Raw genomic sequence first — 23,594 nt, 5'->3', positions numbered from 1 at the left:
AGTTCCCAAAGATAACTGTCCTTTTATTCTCAATGATCAGAATAATGCCAGTGTGGACGGGAAAGGGGCCACATACTAAACCTGACGAGCTCAGGGGAGGCCGGCATGGTGGCCTTACAAACTCGGAGACCTACAGTAGCCACACAGGACGCTCTGAAATTAAAACCTGCTAACTAAAGACGAGTCATGGAGTGTAGTCATGTCCTAGGCCAGTATTTTCCTTGACAAAAGATCAATTTTCACCTTAACTGAGACTGTCTGTTGTCCTTCTGCATCTATGATAATGTACCTTTGGAATGTCTGGGTAATTTCCTTTCTCCAGACCCTTCAGAGCACAATCACTGCACCTGAGCAGAGACCCCAGAGTCCCTCATTGTTATTGTCATCATGTTCATTGTTAACTACTAACTATCCTGTGTCCACCAAAGTGGACAGTCGTCAGTTTGTCTCAAATAAACTCATAAAAATTCTGTACAGTTTGGACGTTTCTGGTGCTGACACCTAGCACCTAGTAAGCAATCGACATTTGTTTAGTGTGAGGGGGAGCAGCCTCACACTAAAATATCCCTCTCTGGGTATTAATTATTTAAGCTGGCTTTTTTTTTTTAATAGCTCCCTCTCGAAAAAGACTGATTATCTAATAAATCTATGGGTGCTGGCTGTGGTATTTGGATGAAAGGAAGGAGTAGCTCAGATAGTAGCTTAGAGGAAACCCTTTCAGATTTGAAGGGGAATTGATGTGTGTTTGTCTTGTTTTGTTTGTTTTTTAGTATTTCCATTGATTTCAGAGAGGAAGGGAAAGGGAGAGAGACAGAAACATCAAGGCACGTGCCCTTGACCAGAATCAAACTGGAATTGAGAGTCAAATGTCCCAAGTAGCTATACTGATTTATATTCCTACCAAGAATATCCATCCATGTGCCCTCAAAGTTGATATTTTCAATCTTCAGTTTTAGTCAGAGAGAGGCAAATGGCATCTCTCTTTCTTTTGCTTTGCGTGCCAGCAGTCGCTAGTGCAGTTGAGCGTCTTTTTATTTGGTCATTTTTATTCCATTCTTACTTCCTCATCTGTGCATTGCCTATTTACACATTTGCCCATTTTTCTATAAGGTTATATAATATCCTTCCACTGTCTATTCCAAATACTAATCTTTTGTCCACTATATATATTTTCTCTCCCTTTTAACTGTATTCATGGCATTTTTGTCATATGCAACCTCCCAGCCCAGGCCCTCATCCTCTGCATAGAAATGGAATGATGACACTTGAAACTTCTCTTGTTTACCCCCATTCATAGCATCAGATACGATTGGTTCAAGTCTTACTCTCTCTTTCAGAGGAAATATGGCATGGTGGTTAGAAGCACAGACCCTGGGGGCAGAGTGCTAAAGTTCAAGCAAAGGTTTAGACACTTACTGTGTAACCTTCAGCCAGTTGCTTAACCTCTCCAGACTTCGCTACGTTCTTTGTAAAACAGGCGTGACCATCGTACACTCACTTCACAGAGTTGTGGTGAGGATTAGATTCGTTTAAGAGCTTAAAAGAGTGCCTGACACATAGTTAATTCTTTGTTAAACGTCAGTTCTTGCCCTAGCCAGTTTGGCTGAGTGGATAGAGTGTCAGCCTGTGGACTGAAGGGTCACCGTTAGATTCTAGTCAAGAGCATGTACCTGGTTGGGCCCATGCCAAAGGCAACCAATCCATGTGTCTCTCTCACATTGCTGTTTCCCCCTCTCTTGCTCTCCCTCCCTCCCTCCCTTCCACTCTCTCTAAAAGTAATGGGAAAATATCCTCCGGTGAGGATTTTTTTTAAAGGCAACACTTTCTGCCATTTTCATATGCTCCTTCTTCTCCTTCTTTCCTATGACAGTATTATTTCTCTCTTTTTCCTACACTGCATCTTTAACTGAATATTGTCCCTTAAAGAAACTGCTGGTCCAACAACAACCAACATTTCATGTCATTATTTTAAGTGACTTCAGAATAATACAAATATATCCAGCCAGGCCTATCAACGTTTAAATGGTTTACATTTTAAAGGTGTTTGGCCCATTTTCCGATGTCAAAACCTATGGTTCTGTTTATTTCTTGGTTTAAAATATCCCGAATCATTGACAATAGAGTGGAAGTCAGGCTATCTAGGTTAATTTCTCTTTATATTGTCAACTATTTTACGTTTCCATTGTTTTTCACTTTTTTGGAGCTCAGTTTCCTTATCTATAAAATATCCTTAGGGATGAACATAAGAAATGTTCAAGATTTAGATGAAGACTCACCAGATAAGATGCTTTCTGCGGACCCACAACTCAAACTGAGTCCACCCATGAGGAAGAGGAAATTTCGGAACTGAGCATCTCAGTGATGCCACCAGGACCCAGGCATCTCCGCCCCTTCACCGGCGCTGAGTCTGGCTGCCACCAAGCCCACATTTGGTGGGCAGGAATGAGGAGGCGGGAGCTGATTTCCAGCTGCCGGTACAAAGGGAAAGTCCCCTGTGGCTACAGCATGTTGCTGGGGAGGCTGATCTCTTTCACAGCAGCTGTGTGGTTCCTCACCACCGTCAAGGACAGTGATGGCGAACCTTTTGAGCTCGGCGTGTCAGCATTTTGAAAAACCCTAACTTAACTCTGGTGCCGTGTCACATATAGAAATTTTTTGATCTTTGCAACCATAGTAAAACAAAGATTTATATTTTTGATATTTATTTTATATATTTAAATGCCATTTAACAAAGAAAAATCAACCAAAAGAATGAGTTCGCGTGTCACCTCTGACACGCGTGTCATAGGTTCGCCATCACTGGTCTAGGAAGAGTACCGGGCTGAGAGGGGAGCTGATGCCCCCGGGGTCTTTAGAGAGCTTTTAGGTTGGCAAAGCTCACATCACCCAAACAGAAACTCTCAAATAGGACTCACAACCTGTCAGTATTTATAGTTTCAATGTCCCCCTTGCCATAGTTACTTCTCCACATGCTCCTTCTTACCCACAAGCCCCCAGCAGGACTGTGTAGCAGCTGGGCCGCTGTTTATCAGCAACAGATGGAGAATTTCAACCTCCTGACACCGCTGACTTCACACTTTTATCAAAGAAACTTTTTTCTTTGTCACAAACAAGCGAATTAAAACAGCTTCACTTAAATCATAAACAAGTAGATGTGAAATCATATTAACGCAATATAATATAATCCACCCTGCGATTTCAAATCACTCACATGCTAATTAATCCTGTTCAGTAGTGCTGCCCAGTACAAATCTAAGCTCAAGAAAATATCAGTCCATCCTGTGTTTCTACATCACCTACAATCTAACCAAAAACACTCATGTTTTATGGGTGTTTTTCTTTTGACGCACGTTCTTTTACAGCAACGTTAATGACCAGTGTATACTGCTAATATAAGTTTAATGACCACTTTCTAACTTATTGAACTTTGAGCAATTTGAGTTACCATCTTTTCACAAAACAAAATAATCTGATGAAGTTGCAAGGATTCAATGAGCCAGGACATGTAAAAGTGCTTTTAAAGTGCTATGGACTGTGGGTCTGTGCTGCGGCCCTGGGGTGTCTAGAGCTGCTGGTTGGCTCTGCTCTAGCTGCAGGGGGGTTCACAGGGCCTGGGACCGGGTTCCAACCTGGCTTCCCGGAATGTCCGTGGCCTTCCTACCCGACTGGCTGAGAGGCAAGGCACATGTCAATCAGGAGACGATCAGCGGCTCCAAGAGGAGCATGACCAGCTGATTGCTGCATCGTGGAGTGACAGAACAAAGGCCTGGTCAATGTGTGTGTCCAGTACCAGCATGTGTTCCATAGAAATCTCATTTATTTGGCTACCATTGCAGATGCCAGCCAAACCAGTCCTTCAGAAGTAATGGGATAATCTTCCAGTTGGCTGCTGTGAGGAGTAATTGGATGTAAGCCATTTCCTGTGAAATGGAGACAGGATCTTTACCAACTGAAGTGCTGAAAACAAGAAGGAAATCTCTGTGGCTCTTTTTTTAAAATATATATTTTATTGATTTCAGAAAGAGGAAGGGAGAGGGAGAGAGAGATAGAAACATCCATGGTGAGAGAGAATCATCAATCAGCTGCCTCCTGCACACCCCCTACTGGGGATCAAACCTACAACCCGGGCATGTGCCCTGACCAGGAATCGAACCAGGACCTCATGGTTCATAGGTTGATGCTCATCCACTGTCTGTAGCTCTTTCAAAAGTGTGAAAATGTGAAGAAAGCTACTAAATTAACTATTTCAAAGTAAATATTTATTTTAATAATTAAGCATATTTCCTCAATTAAAATAAATAAAAATAAAATGCTATATAATTAAAATATTCAGGATTCAGCTCAAATGTCAAATGCAAGATAGAAAAAGAACTCCTTAACATAATGCCATATCCAATCACCAACAGACCAAAAATTAAGTTTTTTAAAACACTCAGTTAAGCTTCCTTGACAATTGGGTTTCCATGTAAAAGCCATTTTTCTAAAGCCCCACTATGTACACGCTTGCATGGCACTGTTTTAACAGAGAAAATTGCTCAGACTCTCCGACTCCAAGCCTGCCTTGTTCCCATGGCTTCAGGCTTCTGCTTAGTCTTGCAAATAGACATGCTAATCACTAGAGAAATTCTATAAAAACAGCCCTTCCATTTACCCTTCCCTTGACGTAAAAGAAGCCTAAACTCTGTACTTTGGGAAGATGGATTTAAGGATTAGGTCTCCTATCTTCTCAGTTGGCATCTTTTCATAAAACGTCTTTCCTTACTCCAAACTCTGACGTTTTGAGTTTTGGCCTTTCCAAGCATTGGACCATTAACACTATCAAGCACATATTTGATTGCCATAACATCATAATTTTAGAGAAAACATGTTTTTGTTCTTTTTAAATTCCTGCAAAAAAGTTATTTTTATTTTATTAGTCTCATCTTCCAGATGTTCTACTTGTCTTAAATTTTCTAATGTATGCCTTACCCTTGCTAGATTAATTTTAGCAAGTTCAATGTGAACCATTTCTCCAGTTATTTTAATAGGTCCTTTACTTATGTTCACCTTAAATAATATCTTTTTCTATTGTCACTGAAGGGGAGCTGAGTTTGCCACCGAAAATATGCCTCTTTGGGGACATTATTTTAGGCTGGTTACTTTTAAAAAACAACGGATAGGGGAGAACGCTGAAAACCAAGTAGAGGTTACCCTTTGTAAGAGCACATTTAGATTTGTAAGGGAAATCCTCACCTGTAAGGGTGTTTCCCTCACTGGGAGAGGCCTGCCTTCCCTGGCCTGCATTGCTCAATGGTTAGAGAATCAGCTTCTGCACTGAAGGGTCTCAGATTCAACTGCCAGTCAAGGGCACATACCTGAGATGGAGGTTCGATCCCTGGCCCAGTCCGGGCGCATGCAGGAGGCAACCAATCAATGTTTCTCACATTGATGTTTCTCTTTCTTTCTCTCTCTCTCTCTCTCTCTCTCTGTCTCCCTCCCTCCCTTCCATTCTCTCTAAAACCAATGGAGCCCTAATTGGTTTGGCTCAGTGGATAGAGCATCAGCCTGCGGGCTGAAGGGTCCCAGGTTCAATTCCAGTCCAGGGCACTTGCCTGGATTGTGGGCTCGATCCCCAGTAAGGGGTGCACAGGAGGCAGCCAATCAATGATTCTCTCTCATCATTGATGTTTCTATCTCTCTCTCCCTCTCCCTTCCTCTCTGAAATCAATAAATATCTATTTTTAAAAATAATAAATAAAAAATAAAATTAAAACTAATGGAAAAAATATCCTTGGGTGAGGATTAACAACAACAAAAAAAAGAGGCCTGCCTTCACTATCAATGCAAAAGACACAGACTTGCTAGTATATAAGCATAACAATCTTACTATTGTTTACTGTGCTTTTCCTAGCTGAAGGTGGTATTTAAGGTGATGATTTCTGCCCTTTGGGCGAGTTACTCAGTTTGCCTGAGTCTCTCCCATGTATATAGGAGGTGTTTATGTCATTGAACTTTAATTCATTTTTCTCCTGCTATTCTGTCGCATGTCAATGGGATTATTAGGCCATCCAGAAGAACCTAGATGAGTAGAGAGAAAAAATTTTCCCCAACAATTGGTTTATTAGCAGGATAAAATTTACTGGCAGGAAACCCATGCGCCCACTCCACCCCATCCCCAGCCCAGAATGCTGCAGCTGAGCAATCCTGTGAGGTCTGAGGCACAGCCGGCAAGAAGGAAGCACTTGCCCAGTCAGCCTCCCAGATCTCTGTCAGTGGGGTTCGGTGGGAGTTAGACATGGCTAAAGTCATTTTCCTCTCTTTCTAAATTTACTTTAGCAGAAGAAAATATCTGTGGAATTAGTTCCTGGGGTTTAGTGCCTCTGGTTATTTGGTATGAGTACTCATGGGTTTTTGTTAATTCTTTTCCTCTCAGAGATGGTAAAAACAGGGCCTCTCATATTTCTCATTCTCCACCAGCCAGAGGATATAGATGCATCAGGCATGCAGCCAAGTAGGCTGTGGATCCAAGCTTAGGGAATCTAAGAAATGGTGAACTTGTGGCTTGATAAGTCATCATAGTCTGTTCAAAAGTGGGGAAAACAAGTGATAGCCTGTGTTTTGGAACAGCTGTTTCTAACTCTGGAAATAAACTGTTTGCCTTGGGTAAGCCATAAAAAGGCTTATTGGTTAGAGTCACTATTGAGATCCTTGGGCAGAGCAACTCTTCTATAGATCTTTTCTCCTCCCAAAGTTGGTGACTAACTTTCTTTGTCACCTGTTTGTTATATTATTTGCCTTGTTCTATGTTTTGAGAACTTGGTTTTGACTGATAAGAATACCTTCTTTGAGGACATTCAGATGGCCTCAAAGATGTTCAATATCACTAATCATCAGAGAAATGCAAAATAAAACCACTATGAGATATCATCTCACACCTGTCAGAATGACTACCATCAATAAAACAACAAATAACAGATGTTGTGGAGGATGTGGAGAGAAGGGAACCCTCATGCACTGTTGGTGGAATGCAGATTGCTACAGCTACTATGGAAAACAGTATGGCGGTTCCTCAGAAAATTAAAAATGGAACTGCCTTATGACCCAATGATTCCACTTCTGGGTATATATCCAAAGAAACCCAAAACACTAATTTGCAAGCATATATGCACCCCTATGTTCATTGCAGCATTATTTAGAATAGCCAAGATATGGAAGCAACTCAAGAGCCTACCGATGAACGAGTGGATAAAAAAAGTGGTGGTGCATATATACAATGGAATATTACTTGGCTACAGAAAAAGAATGAAATCTCACCATTTGTGAAATGGATCTAGAGTGTATTGTGCTAAATGGGGGGGAAAAGTCAGTCAAAGAAAGACAAATACCATATGATTTCACTTATATATGGAATCTAAAGAACAAAATAAACAAACAAAATTGAAACAGTCATAGACAACAGAGAACAGACTGATGGTTGCCAGAGGGGAGGGGTGTTGGGGGACTGGGTGAAAAAGGGTGAAGGGATTAAGAAGTAGCTACAAAGTAATCAAGGAGGTATAAAGAACAGCATAGGAATATAGTCAATAATATTGTAATAACTAGGTATGGTTCCAAGTGGGCACTGGAAATATCAGGGGTAGCCTTTTGTAAAGTATATGATTGTCTAACCACTATGCTGTACACCTAAAACTAATATTGAATGTAAAGTGTAATTAAAATTTAAAAACAAAAGCAGAATATCCTCTTCGATCTCCATCATCGGGAAGGTACACCTTTCAGTATGTATCTGCCAGCCAGCCAAACAGACTGGGGATCTGGACAGCTGTATCCAGTAAGACATGTGCACAGGAATTTACCTGGGGCTTGCAATGACATCAGCTGTTGTCAGTGGGTCAGAAGCACAGGATTTTACCTGGAGCTTGCATCTAGATATCTCTTCGTCTTTATGTCTCAATTTGTCATGAGGGGTCCCAGTCCATCAGGGGTCTTTGTCATATCAACCTTGTTGCTTTACTGTCTGTAGCAAGGAAGAGTTTTTACTGTCTTAAACTACTCTGGAGGTGATTATTTCAAACAAGGACACCTTCCCTTAGAGCAGCGGTTCTCAACCTGTGGGTCGCGACCCCTTTGGGGGTCGAACGACCCTTTCACAGGGGTCGCCTAAGACCATCAGAAAACACATATATAATTACATATTGTTTTTGTGATTAATCATTATGCTTTAATTATGTCCAATTTGTAACAATGAAAATACATCCTGCATATCAGATATTTACATTACGATTCATCACAGTAGCAACATTACAGTTATGAAGTAGCAACAAAAATAATTTTATGGTTGGGGGTCACCACAACATGAGGAACTATATTAAAGGGTCGCGGCCTTAGGAAGGTTGAGAACCACTGCCTTAGAGGAAGCAGGGGATCCTATCAGTCATGTTACCTCACTAGTCAGGATCAGGAAATTCCAGACTGACTGGTTTAAAACTGGTTTGAAATTGCAATTAGATTTGGTATTAAATCTGAACTTGGGCCCTAGCTAGTTTGGCTCAGTGGATAGAGTGTCTGTGGAACGATAGGTCCTAGGTTCGATTCCGGTCAAAGGATCACAGTTACAGGCTCAAGCCCCAGCCCTGGTCGGGCATGTGTAGGAGGCAACCAATCAATGTGCTTCTCTCACATCAATGTTACTCTCTGTCTCTCTCCCTTCCTTGCGACTTTCTCTAAAAGTCAAAGGAAAAATATCCTCAGGTGAGGATTAACAACAACAACAAAAAATGATTAACAAAAAAAAAAAAATTTAATCTGAGTTTGGTATCATGGGCTTTTAATACAAGGCTTTTATGGCTTAACAAGGAAGCAAGAGGCTTCCACAAAAGAATGCAAAGGATGCAGCCCTCACAAGATGTAGAAAGTTCACCTCCAGAGTAGTCTCAGGCAGTGAAAGCCCTTCATTGCTCCAGGCAGTAAAGCAACAAGGTCAGGATGACAAAGATCCCTTATGGACTAGGGCCCATCATGACAAATTCCATTGAGAACTGGTAGAGTGGGACATAAAGACAAGGAGATACCTAGTTGCAAGCTCCAGGTAAATTCCTGTGCATGTGTCCTACTGCATACAGCTGCCCATATCCCCAGTCTGTTTGGCTGGCTGTGAAATGCACTGGTCCATGCACCTTCTGGATGGCAGATACCATTTCCATATTAGCACATCACAGTCAAGGAGAGTTCCCCTTTGTCTGTCAAGGATCTGTTTTTCCCACTCCAAAACATGCTGTTGGAGGTTAAGTATAATTGGCTTATTTTGTTAGTGACTCTATATTGTAGAGACTCATAAAGTGCTGGGTGAGCCTTTCAATTGATTGGCATCTAGTCTCAAACTATTGGTACTTCTTGGTCCGAAATCCAATTTGGTAAGATTTGGGGTTCTGTAGTGTTTTAGTCCACAGTGACCATGCTGCAAACCCTTGTCAGTGTAAGCACTCTAGTTTGTATTTAAGAGTCCACATTAGCCCTAGCTGGTTTGGCTCAGAGAATAGAGCGTTGGCCTGCAGACTGAAGGGTCCCAGGTTCGATTCCATTGCAGGCTCCATCCCCAGTAGAGGGTGTGCAGGAGACAGCCAATGATTCTCTCTCATCATTGAGTTTCTATCTCTCTCTCCCTCTCCCTTCCTCTCTAAAATCAGTAAATAAAAAAAATAAATTTAAAAAAAAAAAATATATATATATATATTTTAATGTGTCCACATTGGCTAATACTAATGTGTCAAAAGTTCAGACAGCATTTTTCAAATAAGTAAAGGCAGCCTCTTGAGTCTCTATCTATCTAAATCCTCTACTCTTCCTAGTTATTTCATAGATGGGTTTTAATATTATCCCCATATGGGGTATGCACTGTTTCCAATATCCAAACAATTCTTTTGTGGTAAGAGTTGGTGGGCAATCTATCTTGCTCTTTTTGTTTTGTTTTTAATCCTCACTAAGGATATGTTTTTATTTATTTTTTAGAAAGAGAGGAAGGGAGAGAGAGAGAAAAAAAATCAACAACATGAGACATATGGACTAGTTACCTGCTGTATGCACCCCAGCCGGGAATCAAACCTGCAACCGTTTGGTGTATGGGACAACACTCCTACTAATTGAACCACCCAGCCAGGGTGCAATCTGTTTTGTTTATGTCTGGGTCTGATATTTCCCTATCTTCTGAGAACAAAATTATGCCTAGAAATTTTACTGTAGTTTGAGGTACTTGGACTTTACCTGGATTGACTGTCCATCCTCTCAGTGTAAGAAATGTAATTGTCACTGAAACCGGTTTGGCTCAGTGGATAGAGCATCAGCCTGCGGACTGAGAGGTCCCAGGTTCGATTCCAGTCAAGGGCATGTACCTGGGTTGCGGGCACATCCCCAGTAGGAGATGTGCAGGAGGCAGCTGATCGATGTTTCTCTCTCATCGATGTTTCTAACTCTCTATCTCTCTCCCTTCCTCTCTGTAAAAGATCAATGAAATATATTAAAAAGAAAAAGAAATGTAATTGTCTATGTTGACCTTCATCTGTTCTTGCAAGTTACCACCATAAACAAGGATGTCATCAATATAGGAAATAATGGTTTGTGTGTGTGTTGTGTGTGGATGTCTGTTAGAAGTTTATGGGCTATCACTGGGCTCTTAGGGTACCTTGTTGTAATCTAGTAAACTGATATTGTCTACCTTCCCATGTGAATGTTGTCATGGGTTGGCTCTTTTCATCAATTGGTATGGCAAAGAACATGTCAGATAAATATATCACTGCATAAATTCTGATCCAGTGGTGATATTCTTTATGGTGTATCTGGGAGTACACTCTCTTTTGGGAGAGTGTTTAAATTCCTATAATCCACTGTAAATCTATATGACTCATCTGGATTTTTAACAGATCAGATTGGGCTATTATACTGTAAAACAGTAGGCACAATAATTTTTTCTCTTAGGAGTTCCTGAATTTTTCCCTTAATTTGAGTATGTCCTTCCTTAAGATCATATTGGAGTGTATTTGTTATTTTAGATGGAATAGGTAACTTAATTGAAGTCCATTTTGCTATAGCCAAATTAGTTTTGGAAATTGTTACATCCTTATTTGTTACTAGTGGCCTGGTGCATGAAATCCATGCACATTAAAAGGGAATTAATTAGAGAAAATATTTTTAAATTGCTATTTGCCCTTTCTCTATAATATTGCTATTTGCCCTTTCTCTATAATAGAAGAATTCATTGGTCCCCATCTGACACTGGCCTCTAATTTAAAGTCAAGTCCTGGATACAGTATCCGACTCCCTCCTCTCTCCTGTCAGAGTCTGGGCCGGTGCCTGCAGGGATGCAGCGTCAAGTCCTGCTGGTGCCACAATTCAAGTCCCCACCCACCCGCGTGCTCCTTGAAATTGCATGGGACCCAGATCTGCTGGCACCCACGGGGACGCAGCGTCAAGCCCTCACCAGCCTCACAGGACTCCCCGAATCCCAGAGACCCTCCCCATAGGGCTGGCACCACGTGGGACTCCCCCAAGTCCTGCCCCGTGGCTGGCACTGTGGGACTCCTCAGATGACCTCCTGGTCAAGTCCCCGCCAGCACCCTCAGGGACAAAGCATCAAGTTCCTGCCCACCCACGCATGCCTGCTGCGCACACAGCCTCCTGGTGATCAGTCACTATGGCATGAGGGTGTCACGACCACAGGTTTTTTATAATATAGGATATGGTGTCCTATTACATCCATTCTAAAAATGTTTTCAAAATTGGGACCTAGAAGGCAGTTAGCCTTAATGGGTGGTCTATCATCAATTGTTAAAAATCTATATATCCTCCCTAACTGGTTTGGCTCAGTGGATAGAGCATCAGCCTGCGGACTCAAGGGTCCCAGGTTTGATTCCGGTCAAGGGCATGTACCTTGGTTGCGGGCATATCCCCAGTAGGGAGTGTGCAGGATGCATCTGATCGATGTTTCTCTCTCATCAATCTTTCTAACTCTCTATCCCTCTCCCTTCCTCTCTGTAAAAATCAATAAAATATATATTTTTTTAAAAAATCTATATATCCATGTCCCTGGGGTTAATTTTCCTCCTAATCCCTCAATCAATCCTATTTTATTTTTAGTTTTCTAAATTTGCAGGATATCTTTGCATCATTGTTACCTGTGACCCTGTATCTAGCAACATGGTAGTGCATACAGTATTTTTGTTTACAAAATGGGTTTCCCTATATTTTTTATAATTGACTTCAGAGAGGAAGAGAGAAGGATAGCTAGAAACATCAATGATGAGAGAGAATCATTGATTGGCTGCCTCCTGCATGCCACACTGGGGATCCAGCCTGCAACCCAGGCATGTGCCCTGACAGGAATCGAACCCTGACCTCCTGGTTCATAGGTTGACACTCAACCACTGAGCCATGCCCAGCCAGGCAGTCCTTATATTTTTCTTTATATTACTAATCCTCCTATTTTAATAGTTTCTGTGAAGATGAGTATGTCTATTGACTTTAAAGGTAATAAAACTATTGCCTGGCCAGTGTGGTTCAGTGATTGAGCATAGACCTATGAACCAGGAGGTCAGGGTTCAATTCCCGGTGAAGGCACATGCAGGCTGGATCCCCAGTGGGGGCTGTGCAGGAGGCAGCCGATCAATGATTCTATCTTATCATTGATGCTTCTATCTCTTCCTCTCCTTTCCTCTCTGAAGTCAATAAAAACATTAAAAAAAAAAAAAAAAGAATGGTACAATGAACAGCCACATCTTCCATCTTTTTTTTCTTTTGTTTGTTTTTTCACAACTTCCATCTTGACTCAACAATTTTTGGTTATTTTTGATGTTGTTAATCCTTGCTGGAGGATATTCTTCCATTGACTTTTAAAAATATATTTTTATTGATTTCAGAGAGGAAAGGAAGGGATAGAGAAATAGAACATCAATGATGAAAGTGAATCATCGATTGGCTGCTTCCTGCATACCCCCCACTGGGGATTGAGCCCACAACTTGGGCATGTGCCCTGACCGGGAATCAAACCTTCATAGGTCGATGCTCAACCACTGAGCCACACCAGCTGGGCTTTCATTGATTTTTAGAGAGAGTGGAAGGGAGGGAGCAAGACAAAGAGAAAATATTGATGTGAGAGAGACACATAGATTGTTGCCTCCTGCACATGCCCTGACCAAGACCAAGGGTGAGCCTGCAACCTAAGCACATGCCCTTGATCAGAACCAAACCCACAACTCTTCAGTCTGCAGGCTGACGCTCTACCCACTGAGCCAAACCAGCTATAGCTTGACTCAACAATTTTATTATCTGTTTCCCTTTTTTACTTTATACATACATATACTAATAAAAGCATAGGTGGCCCTCACACCCTGGCGCCCTCGCACCCTCACATCTCACAAGATGGCTGCCATAAGATGGCCACCACAAGATGGCCTGCAGGGGATGGCAGTTGGGGGCAACCAGGCTGGCAGGGGAGGGCAGTTGGAGGCGATAAGGTCAGCAGGAGAGGGCAGTTGATCAGGCTGGCAGGGAAGTGGTTAGGGGGTGATCAGGCAGGCAGGCTGAAGCAGTTAGGGGCAATCAGGCAGGCAGGCAAGTGGTTAGGAGACAGCAGTCCTGGATTGTGAGAGAGATGTCCGACTGCCGTCAGACACCCCCGAGGGTCCCAGATTGGAGAGGGTGCAGGCCGGGCTGAGGTGTCATTCCCCCTCCATGCATGAATTTCATGCACCAGGCTTATAAGTATGTATATAGTTATAAATTAATATTGTTTTAAAAACCACTTGAAATAAGTTGCCAGTATTATGACACATAATGCCTAAATACTTCAGCATGCATCTCCTAAGGATAAACTGAGCTTGTGTGTGTGTGTGTGTTTACTTCTGATAAGGTTTTAAATAGTCAAATATGCCCTTACCGGTTTGGCTCAGTGGATAGAGCGTCGGCCTGTGGACTAAAGGGTCCTAGGTTCGATTCCAGTCAAGGGCATGTACCTTGGTTGCGGGCACATCCCCAGTAGGGGGTGTGCAGGAGGCAGCTGATTGGTGTTTCTCTCTCATCGATGATCCTAACTCTCTATCCCTCTCCCTTCCTCTCTGTAAAAAAATCAATAAAATATATTTTAAAAAAATAAAATAAAAATAAATAGTCAAATATCTAAACTCTTGGCAGTGGCACAGTATAATCTGGGTTCTTCAGTGACAGCTAAATTTCAACTGCCAATCCAGGCTTTTGGTCAAATACTGTATGTAATAAGATTAATTCCTGACATTGGTCTAGTGCTTAATAATCTATATTCTTTCCTGACTTGATTCATTTAAACTGTATGACATTCCTTTGCAATCAAATATTGTCTCCTAAATGTATATGTAAATAAGCTAAGACTGAGAGAGGAAAATGAACTGCCTAAGAGCACTCAAATCGTAAGTGAGGACGTCAGAGCTGGACTCCTGACACCAAGTCTAATGTTTTATTTATTTTTATTGTTTTTAATCCTCACCCAAGGATATTTTTCCATTGATTTTTAGAGATAGTGGAAGAGAGGGAAACACAGAAAGAAGTAGCATTTCTCTCACATCAATTGGACCAGGGCCCAGAATCGAACCTGGGACACTTTGGTCTGCAGGCGGATGCTCTATCCACTGAGCCAAACTGGCTAGGGCTAATGTTTTTTTCTATTAGAGTAGGAGCTGTCAAACTCTGATTTCAGAACTCCTTCACGGTTTTAAAAATTATGGAGACCTGCCTCCCAAAGAGCTTTTCTATGTATCAATTATATTATCTATTGATACTCACTGTATTAGAAATTAAAAGTTAAACATTTCAAAATATTCATTTATTACTTTTAAAGTAACAAAGATATTAAATGTTAACATAAATAACATTTTTATTTTTTAAAAAACTGTATTTTCCAAAACAAAATATTTTATTGCGGAGAGTGGTATCATTTTACAAACCTCTTTAATGTACAGTTTAATAGAAGACAGCTGGATTTTTATACAGCTGCTTTGCATATGACCTGCTATGCTATCACAGGTTATGTAGCTTTTGGAAAAGTTCACTCTACATTTATGAAAGAATAAGACTAAAAAAAGACTAATAAGACCTTAGTATTATGAAAATAGTTTTGACCTCATAAAGCCCCTAAAAGGTTCTTAGAGACTCACTGGGACACTCAGGCGAGGTTCTCTATATCAGAGCATGTGCTAAAGATCTGTGAAATAATAGACCGATAGCAACACTAAAACTCCTGAAGTGGCATCCTTAGAAAAGAGGCTTCTAATCAATGTGTCGTGTAAAGGCATGGTCATTGAAGTAGGTGTTAGGTTTGTGGATTTCATTGTGTCAGCAAAGTATTTAGGATCACTACAAATCTGCAAAACCTTTTTTTTTTTTTTAGCTGATTTTTTTAGTACTAAGAGGCAGCCCTATTGTCTGATATTTTGTGGGCAAGCAAAGCTCTGATAACATTAGAAGTGTCAATTATAAGAAATAATGAAATTCTTTTAGCACCATAGTCAAGCAGGAACTCAGCAGCCTCCTGCCTGGACTTTTGACCCAATCCCATCATTTCCATTTTACTAATCTATAAAAATGGAAATAATAATTGTATCTTCCTCATACTGTTGTTTTGAAGTACTTAGACCTCAATAAATGTTATTATATTACCGGGTTGGTACTGTAGAAATAGTCCTCATACGAGTGCATCCAGGCTGGGAGACATGAAATCTCTGAACTGTAATGTTGGTGAGCAATGTGTTTTCCATAATCCCACAGTGTTGTGACTTTATTTCTGGGAAAACAATGTAACTCAAAGGAGTCCTGTGTTCCGACCCAGGTTCCTCCATCCTTAACCGGCGAAAAGCACCCAGTGGGCGGACTGAAGGTTGGCGCTGGAAGCTGCTGACCCTCTATTGGCTGCGAGCCAATGAGCAAGCGCCCCTGGAGGAGGCGGGGCGAACGAAAGGAATAAACCTGGAGCCGTGGCCTGACTGTGTGCGTTCGCATCCTACCTCTCCTCCACATGGGGTTCTCTCTTCCTTCAGGTCCTCTCCCGAGTATCCTCGATGGCGCCCGGCCCGACGACCCCCAACAGGGTCCTCAACAGATCGCACTGCCCAGGGACCAACAGGAAGAGTTCCCATTCCAGGAAGTGGCCCCTTTCCCACAGTTTCCCTACAGGTCCAAGCTTAAGTTCTTTCTGAAACCATCGGTGCTCCAAGTGGAAGCGTGTCTGCTGGAGAAGATATTCGGTGAGTGCGCTGGGCTCTTTACCACTCGGCCCACCGCGGTCTCCGGGGTCCCCCAATCAGCCAGGGTCTGAGTCATCTCTTCCCCACCCCACCTGATCTCTCAGGAGCCCTCTGTTCCACTCAGGTCCGAACAGAGTGCTCCTCCCGGTGTTCGAGCGGGAGTTCCAAGTCCTGCTCCACATGGGAGAGCCAGACCCCGAGGGCAAGGTTGAAATCAATATCCTGGGGAGACACTGGTGCCCGAAGCGCGCCAAAAAGATGATTCAGAGCTTGACTGAGAAATCCCGAAGGAAGCGGTATCGAGGTAAAGAGCTTTCTGTGCCAGGTCGTGGGCGCTGCAGACTGGGCTGTGCTGAGAGGGCTTTAATTCCACCGCTCCCTCCCACAAGACGGGGACTTCACCCCCTGAGATGCTAGGATTCCTGGGTTTCCAAAGTAAGCAGGGACGCCCTGGAATAGGGCACTGGGTGGCAGCCAGAAACCCCCAGGAAGGAAGAGGTCTAAGGAATGCCTAGGCAGTGATGGCGAACCTTTTGAGCTCAGCGTGGCAGCATTTTGAAAAACCCTAACTTAACTCTGGTGCCCTGTCACATATAGAAATTTTTTGATACTTGCAACCATAGTAAAACAAAGATTTATATTTTTGATATTTATTTTATATATTTAAATGCCATTTAACAAAGAAAAATCAACCAAAAAAATGAGTTCGCTTGTCACCTCTGACACGCGTGTCATAGGTTCGCCATCACAACCCCTTCCCACCGAATACACTGTTCAGAGCTTGGGAGGACCTACTGTCCCCCATTTTCTTTACTTTTTAAAATATATTTTTATTGGTTTTTTTACAGAGAGGAAGGGAAAGGGAAAGAGAGTTAGAAACATCAATGAGAGAGAAACATCGATCAGCTGCCTCTTGCACACCCACTACTGGGGATGTGCCCACAACCAAGGTACATGCCCTTGGCCGGAATCGAACCTGGGACCCTTGAGTCCGCGGGCCAACGCTCCATCCACTGAGCCAAACCGGTTAGGGCTGTCCCCCATTTTCTGAGATAAAAACTCCAGCCACAGAGATCCCCCACTCGGCGATTCTCAGACTTAGAATGCGCTCTGTGCTAATGCAGATAGCCCAGCAGGAAGGACCTCCTCCCTACCCCCTCCCCAGCCAGGAGTTAAGAATCCTGGCAAACTACTCAGGCTTTTCCCATTGGGTGTCCTAATGTAGGTGGTCTGCTCGGAGGTGACCAGTGGGGAGTGTTTTCTGTGCAGTCACTTTCCCTCTGTGTCAGTATGTTTCCCTGGGCAGAGTACATGCTCAAGTTCTTGCTTTCCTTCCAGGGACAGCGATGCTCATGAAGCCTGGAAACCGTGAAACATCTTGAAAGAAAGAATGTTCGTTCCAGTACTTTCCTTCTGCCACCGTGATGAACAGACGGGGTGAAGCCATGCAATTACCGGAAATAGGTCATAAGATTGTCTAGAAATCTCCCAAAATAAGGCCATTGCTGTGATTAGGACCTTGGTGTAGGGGCTTGGGTCTGAGTCAGGAGCCTTGGTGTTTAAGGCCCAGTCTAAATGCTGCTTTTGCTCCTGTGACTGAGGGGAAACAATTGCTAATGGTCTACCGCCCTTTTCCTGCATAGACACTTGTCTAAAGATTCAAATATGAGTCATAATACATAAATTTTAAAAGATACACACACACACATACACACATGTATATGGATTAGTACTGGTTATCAAGCAAAGCATCATTGCTTGTTCCAAGATGGGGAAAGGCTAATAATTATGAAAGATCAGTTCTGCTTTTCATAGTGTTTTGTACTAGGAGGTTGTGGGGAGGATCTTTCATGTCCCGGGAGCTTTTGTGGATAAGGAAGAACATTACTGTTTATTTCATTAATGCTAATATTGAAAAAATGTTTCATTGATATAAAACAAGCTTTTTAAATCGAATTCTTAAGTGTTAAAACATTGATGACAAACTGATTCTGTCCTCCTTAGCTTTTAATGAAAAATAAGTCTATTGTGTTTATTATGTCTTTATTAATAGCTTAAATGGCAAAACACCCTCACTGAGTATGAAAGCTATTGTAAGACTAATAGGCATCAGTATGTTTCTTCATTATTTCTATAATCTACATAGAATAGGATAGCTTTCCTGGATTAAATAATTTTGTTTACCTTTTCAGAGTATTATTATAAATAAAAGTAAAAGGATTCTATCTCAGCCCAACTGAGGTTGTATATTCAAGTTTACTGTCAGTTACTTCTGCTTCAGCTCCCAAGGCCTAAATAGTCAAAACTGCCCCACCCCCTTTTTTGAGTTTTAAAATACGATTTATTGAACATCTGGTGTGTGACAGGTCCTGTTACATACACTTTACATACATTTGACTTGATCTTTATAATAATTCTATGAAATCATAATCCTATGGAAATGGATGTGATACTTATTTTACAAATGAGGAAAGGGCAAAATGGAAACATAATAATGTGTGTCCTGCCTGTTACACTAGGCTAGAAACTTTCTGGAATTAGGGAAGATGGTTCAGTTTTACCCCTGAGGTCCGAGGCACATAGACAAACACTGGATTATTGACTATTAACAGTGATTGTCATATTTATCAACCAGTTAGCCTAGTTAATGCAAATAATGGTATTAATGTCTATAAAACAGATCTAGCCAGAGCTGGTTTGGCTCAGTGGATAGAGCATTGGCCTGAGGACTGAAAGGTCCCGGGTTCCATTATGGTCAAGGGCACATGCCGAGGTTTCAGGCCTGATCCCCAGTAGGGGGCATGCAGGAAGAAGCTGACCAATCAATGATACTCTCTCATCATTGATGTTTCTATCTCTCTCTTCCTTGCCCTCTGAAATCAATAAAAATTAAATTTAAAAAAAAACAGATCTACCTCATGGCCATTTGGCCATACATGAATCCCTATATATACTATACAGTATTAAGAAAAGTCCTTGCTTAAGTTTCATATTAATAATCAGGATAATTTACTGAAATGTTTTTCTTCCATTTCCCTCAGCAATAATATGGGTCCCCAGATTCTTTTCAGCCTAAGAACTAAAGAAAAAAATTATTGCTGGGCTTAAAAAAAGACTGGTAGTAGGTTCGTGGGCGTTCCCTCCCCACCCCCCACCTCCCACCCCCCAGGCTGCCCTGCGGGGCTGTGGCTGGGGTTAGTCACCAGCCCAGAGGCACAGAATGAATGGGTAAACGGGAGGCTTCAGGGGAGCTCTAGATCATGTGACATGGAGAAACTCTAAAAGACAAAGGTCAGCTTCCCCTTGGGCCTCAAATGGGCTGCAGCCTGCAACACTAAGGCCTTTGGGGGCCACCCAGGCATAAATGCAACAGTCCGCCCTTATTCACGGGGGATACAGTCCAAGACTCCCAGTGAATGGTATTGAACCCTATACATACTATGTTTTCCTATACATACATACCTTTTCACTTAAAGGAAGCACTTTATAGCTTCTCTTTGGCATGTCCAAATTGCCAGAATCCCTACTCTTGCTTGGGCTTTGAGGTCATTATTAAGTAAAATAGGGTTTATTTGACTATAAGCACAGCAATACCACAACAGTCAATCTGATCACTGAGTCAGCTACTAAGTAGCTAAAGGCAAGGAGCATATATTTCCCGGAGGTGCCAGAGGGCTGATTCACGTCCTGGCCAGGACAGAGCTGGACAGCAAGAGATTTTATCACACTGAGAATGGAATGCAACTTAAAAACTTGTGCATTGTTTCTGGAACTTTCCATTTAATATTTTCAGGCCTCACCTTGGCAGTGTTGCTCAGTGGTTAGAATGTCACCCCACACACCAATGGGTCACGAGTTCGATTTCTGGCAAGGGCACATATCTGGGTTGCAGATTTGATCCTGGGCCCCAGTCCAGGGGCATGCAGGAGGCAACCAATTAATGTGTCTCCCTCATATCAGTGTTTCTTTCTTTTTTTCTCTCTCCCCCTACCTCTCTCCCTTCTACTCTCTCTAAAAATCAATGGAAAAAATATCCTCAGGTAAAGATTAACAAATAAATAAATAAATAAAATTATATATATATATTTTTTCAGGCCAATGGTTGACAGTGGGCAGCTTAAACAACGAATAATGAGCAGACTACTATAACATCACTCATCATGGCCATGATCAGTAGACTCTTAGGAATTCTAATTTGAGGTCATCTCGATCCAGGGTGGCTCTCAGATGCTTTGGGGCCTAGGGTCTCAGAGTCTGTCCCGGCCCAACCCCGCTGCAGGAGGTGTTTTTTCTATTCTGTCATCTTTGTTGACGGACCACAGGGTTCTGCCCCCACTGGCACAAGAAGAGGCAGTGTTCCATTTCCATCTACAACTGCAAGCCCATCTTCTCTCTCAGGCTTACTTCAAACCGCCCCACCCCCCACCCCCACCACCACCACCACCTCAGCCTCGATCCTGGGAGTACCCTGGGGTTTGGGGAAGGAAGCAGCTTCCTGCTAGAGCTGCCTGGGATCCTGTTTTATAATCCATTTTTTATATATATATATATATATATATTATTGATTTTTTACAGAGAGGAAGGGAGAGAGATAGAGAGTTAGAAACATCGATGAGAGAGAAACATCTATCAGTTGCCTCCTGCACATCTCCCACCGGGGATATGCCCGCAACCCAGGTACATGCCCTTGACCGGAATCGAACCTGGGACCTTTCAGTCCGCAGGCCGACGCTCTATCCACTGAGCCAAACCGGTTTCGGCTGGGCTCCTGTTTTATAGTTGTTATTTACTTGCTGAAGTATTGGGACTTTAGGCTTGTTTCTCTCCTTAAGGACATAAGCTTTGCTTGATAAGTGGTTCTGATTATATTGTTTTTGTCAAACTATCTATGAAACTGCTCTATTAACATAATTGAAATCTTGTCTTGTTTGCATTTTATTTAAATTAGAATTGTAAAAAAAATAATAAATAAATAAATTAGAATTGTCAACTAAAGATTCCTAATGAGGGATCCAATTTGCATCGTAGCTGTTTCCTTAGGACACGTGTCCAACCCATTGTTATTGTGAGGCACCGTTGGTCCCTCTTTCCATTTTGCTTTGGGTGTGAGCATCATTGTTTCTTACCCTTCCTATTCTTGGTTATAATTCCTACTTTCTCTACGTTCCTTTGGCCTATTCAGTTTACTAAATCCATCTTCTCCACTTATATAGAGGAAGTGCACCTATTTATATTTTATACTCATATCTGTATTTAATAGAATAACACCCACATGTCTACCCTCCTACCAGTTATTAAAAGTTAAACATATCCATTTGTTTCTTTAGATGAATTACAATCATCTTTAAATTTGTACATTAACTTATCACTTAGCTCAGCGGTTCTCAACCTGTGGGTCGCGACCCCTTTGGGGGCCGAACAACCCTTTCACAGGGGTCGCCTAAGACCATCGGAAAACATATATAATTACATATTGTTTATGTGACTAATCACTATGCTTTAATTATGTTCAATTTGTAACAATGAAATTGGGGGTCACCACAACATGAGGAACTGTATTAAAGGGCCGCGGCATTAGGAAGGTTGAGAACCACTGATTAGCTCCTGATTACGACTGGGAGGTAGTAGGGGTGGATAACGCCCCTTCCAGGTACTTTGGCTGATCTGATCATTAAAGTGACATAGGACAGTGTTGGAGCCCAGGGCAGGCGGCCCCGAGATATCCCACAATGGCATATGGACCATTTTGAATTACAGTCACTTAGGAAACTGCCTTTGCAGGAAGAAAACTCTGACATCTGTGTTCCTCTGAAAGCAGGAGACAAATCTCCAGGATAGGTGCCCTCCCTGCAGCTAAGGCTGAGAGACAACTTCATCACAAGGGTGAAAAGAATCCAGACTCAAAGCTTATATAAACAAGCCTTGGAAGGCCTTTCCTAATTGGCTGCCCAAGCCCAAGCTTTGTTTAGATTCCTCACTAATACCCACACCTTGCTTAGATTCCTTACTTTCTTTTTTAATTTATCTTTATTGTTGCAATTATTACAGATATTCTCCTCCCCGCCCCCCCTCCGCCATGGACCCACCTTCTACCCTGCCCTCACTCCCCTTAGGTTCCTTTCTAATGAGCACTTTCTTTGTCCTGTCAATTTTTTAAAATATATTTTTATTTATTTTTAAACAGAGGAAAGGAAAGGGAGAGAAAGATAGAAACATCGATTTGTGGCCTCCTTCACACTGCCTACTGGGAATGGAGCCAGAAACCCAGCCATGTGCCCTGACTAGGAATTGAACCAATGCACCACCTCTGAGCCACAATGGCTGGGCTGTCCTGTCAGTTCTTATAAATGTATTGTTTGTCTAAAAAGTATAAAAAGGGACACACGCACACACACAGTCCTTCCGCCACTCACTGATCCTTTTTACCGTCTCCATAGTTTTCTCTTTTCAGAAATGTCATATCTGACTGGAATCATGAGAAAGCACATTCTAACCTGCGCGGGAATTGTACCTGGGACCTGGGAGCTCACCTGGAAATGCTGCCCATCCTCCCCATTTGGGAACTGCCTTTTATCATGGAAAGATTAACAATCTTGTTGAGGACAGGAACAATAGAGTTCCGGATCCCCCGCCCCCGCCCCCCACACACACACACTTTGCAAACCCTCCAGCCACATTGCCTTCAATCTGTAACCATTGTAAGCATTCTTATTCCTTTTGCCCACTTCCCCATGTAATCTTTGTCCTTGTGCACCATATAAGCAGCTGGTTTATGGGGGAGGTGAGGGGGCGGGGGTTGTGCAGAGCAGATTTTCTTGGATGACCTGCTGCTTTCCCATACTGCCGTCACTATTGGAATAAACACTCATATATGATTTAAAAACAAACAAACAAAAACAAAAAAAGGATAAAAAGGTGCCTAGTTCAATCATTTCTTTGAACATCATTTTATGATCTGATCATCCATGTATATTGGTTTAAAATAATTTCAAATCCATTTGTTTATGACTTAAGTGAAGTTGTTTTAATCCACTTGATTATGACAAAGAGATAAAGTTGCTTTGACATAAGTATGAAGTTGTGTTGGGATGTCATCAATCCACATTGCTTTGATATAAAAATGAAGAAAGCTGTGCCAGATGTCATCGTTCTATATCTGTTGTCCTTGATAAGCAGTCAGCAGCCCAGCTACTGAGGAGTCCTGCTGGGGACTTATCAATGAGAGCATGTGGAGCCCTGGCCAGTGTGGTTCAGTGGTTAAAGCATCAGCCCATGCACCAAAGGGCCACAAGTTCAATTCTTGGTCAAGGGTACATATCTGGGTTCAATCCCAGGCCCTGGACAGGGCCCGTG

At 42.2% G+C, this 23,594-nt stretch overlaps 1 pseudogene; it reads left to right on the top strand.

Annotated features, from left to right (window-relative positions):
- The first annotated feature begins 3,564 nt into the window (after positions 1–3,564).
- Positions 3,565–3,922, top strand: LOC132236504 (SS18-like protein 2; annotated as a pseudogene).
- The last annotated feature ends 19,672 nt before the right edge of the window (positions 3,923–23,594 follow it).

This window comes from Myotis daubentonii, chromosome 6 (genome assembly GCF_963259705.1).
Source record: "Myotis daubentonii chromosome 6, mMyoDau2.1, whole genome shotgun sequence".
NCBI lineage: Eukaryota > Metazoa > Chordata > Mammalia > Chiroptera > Vespertilionidae > Myotis > Myotis daubentonii.
This window is presented reverse-complemented; position numbering and strand designations above follow the sequence as displayed.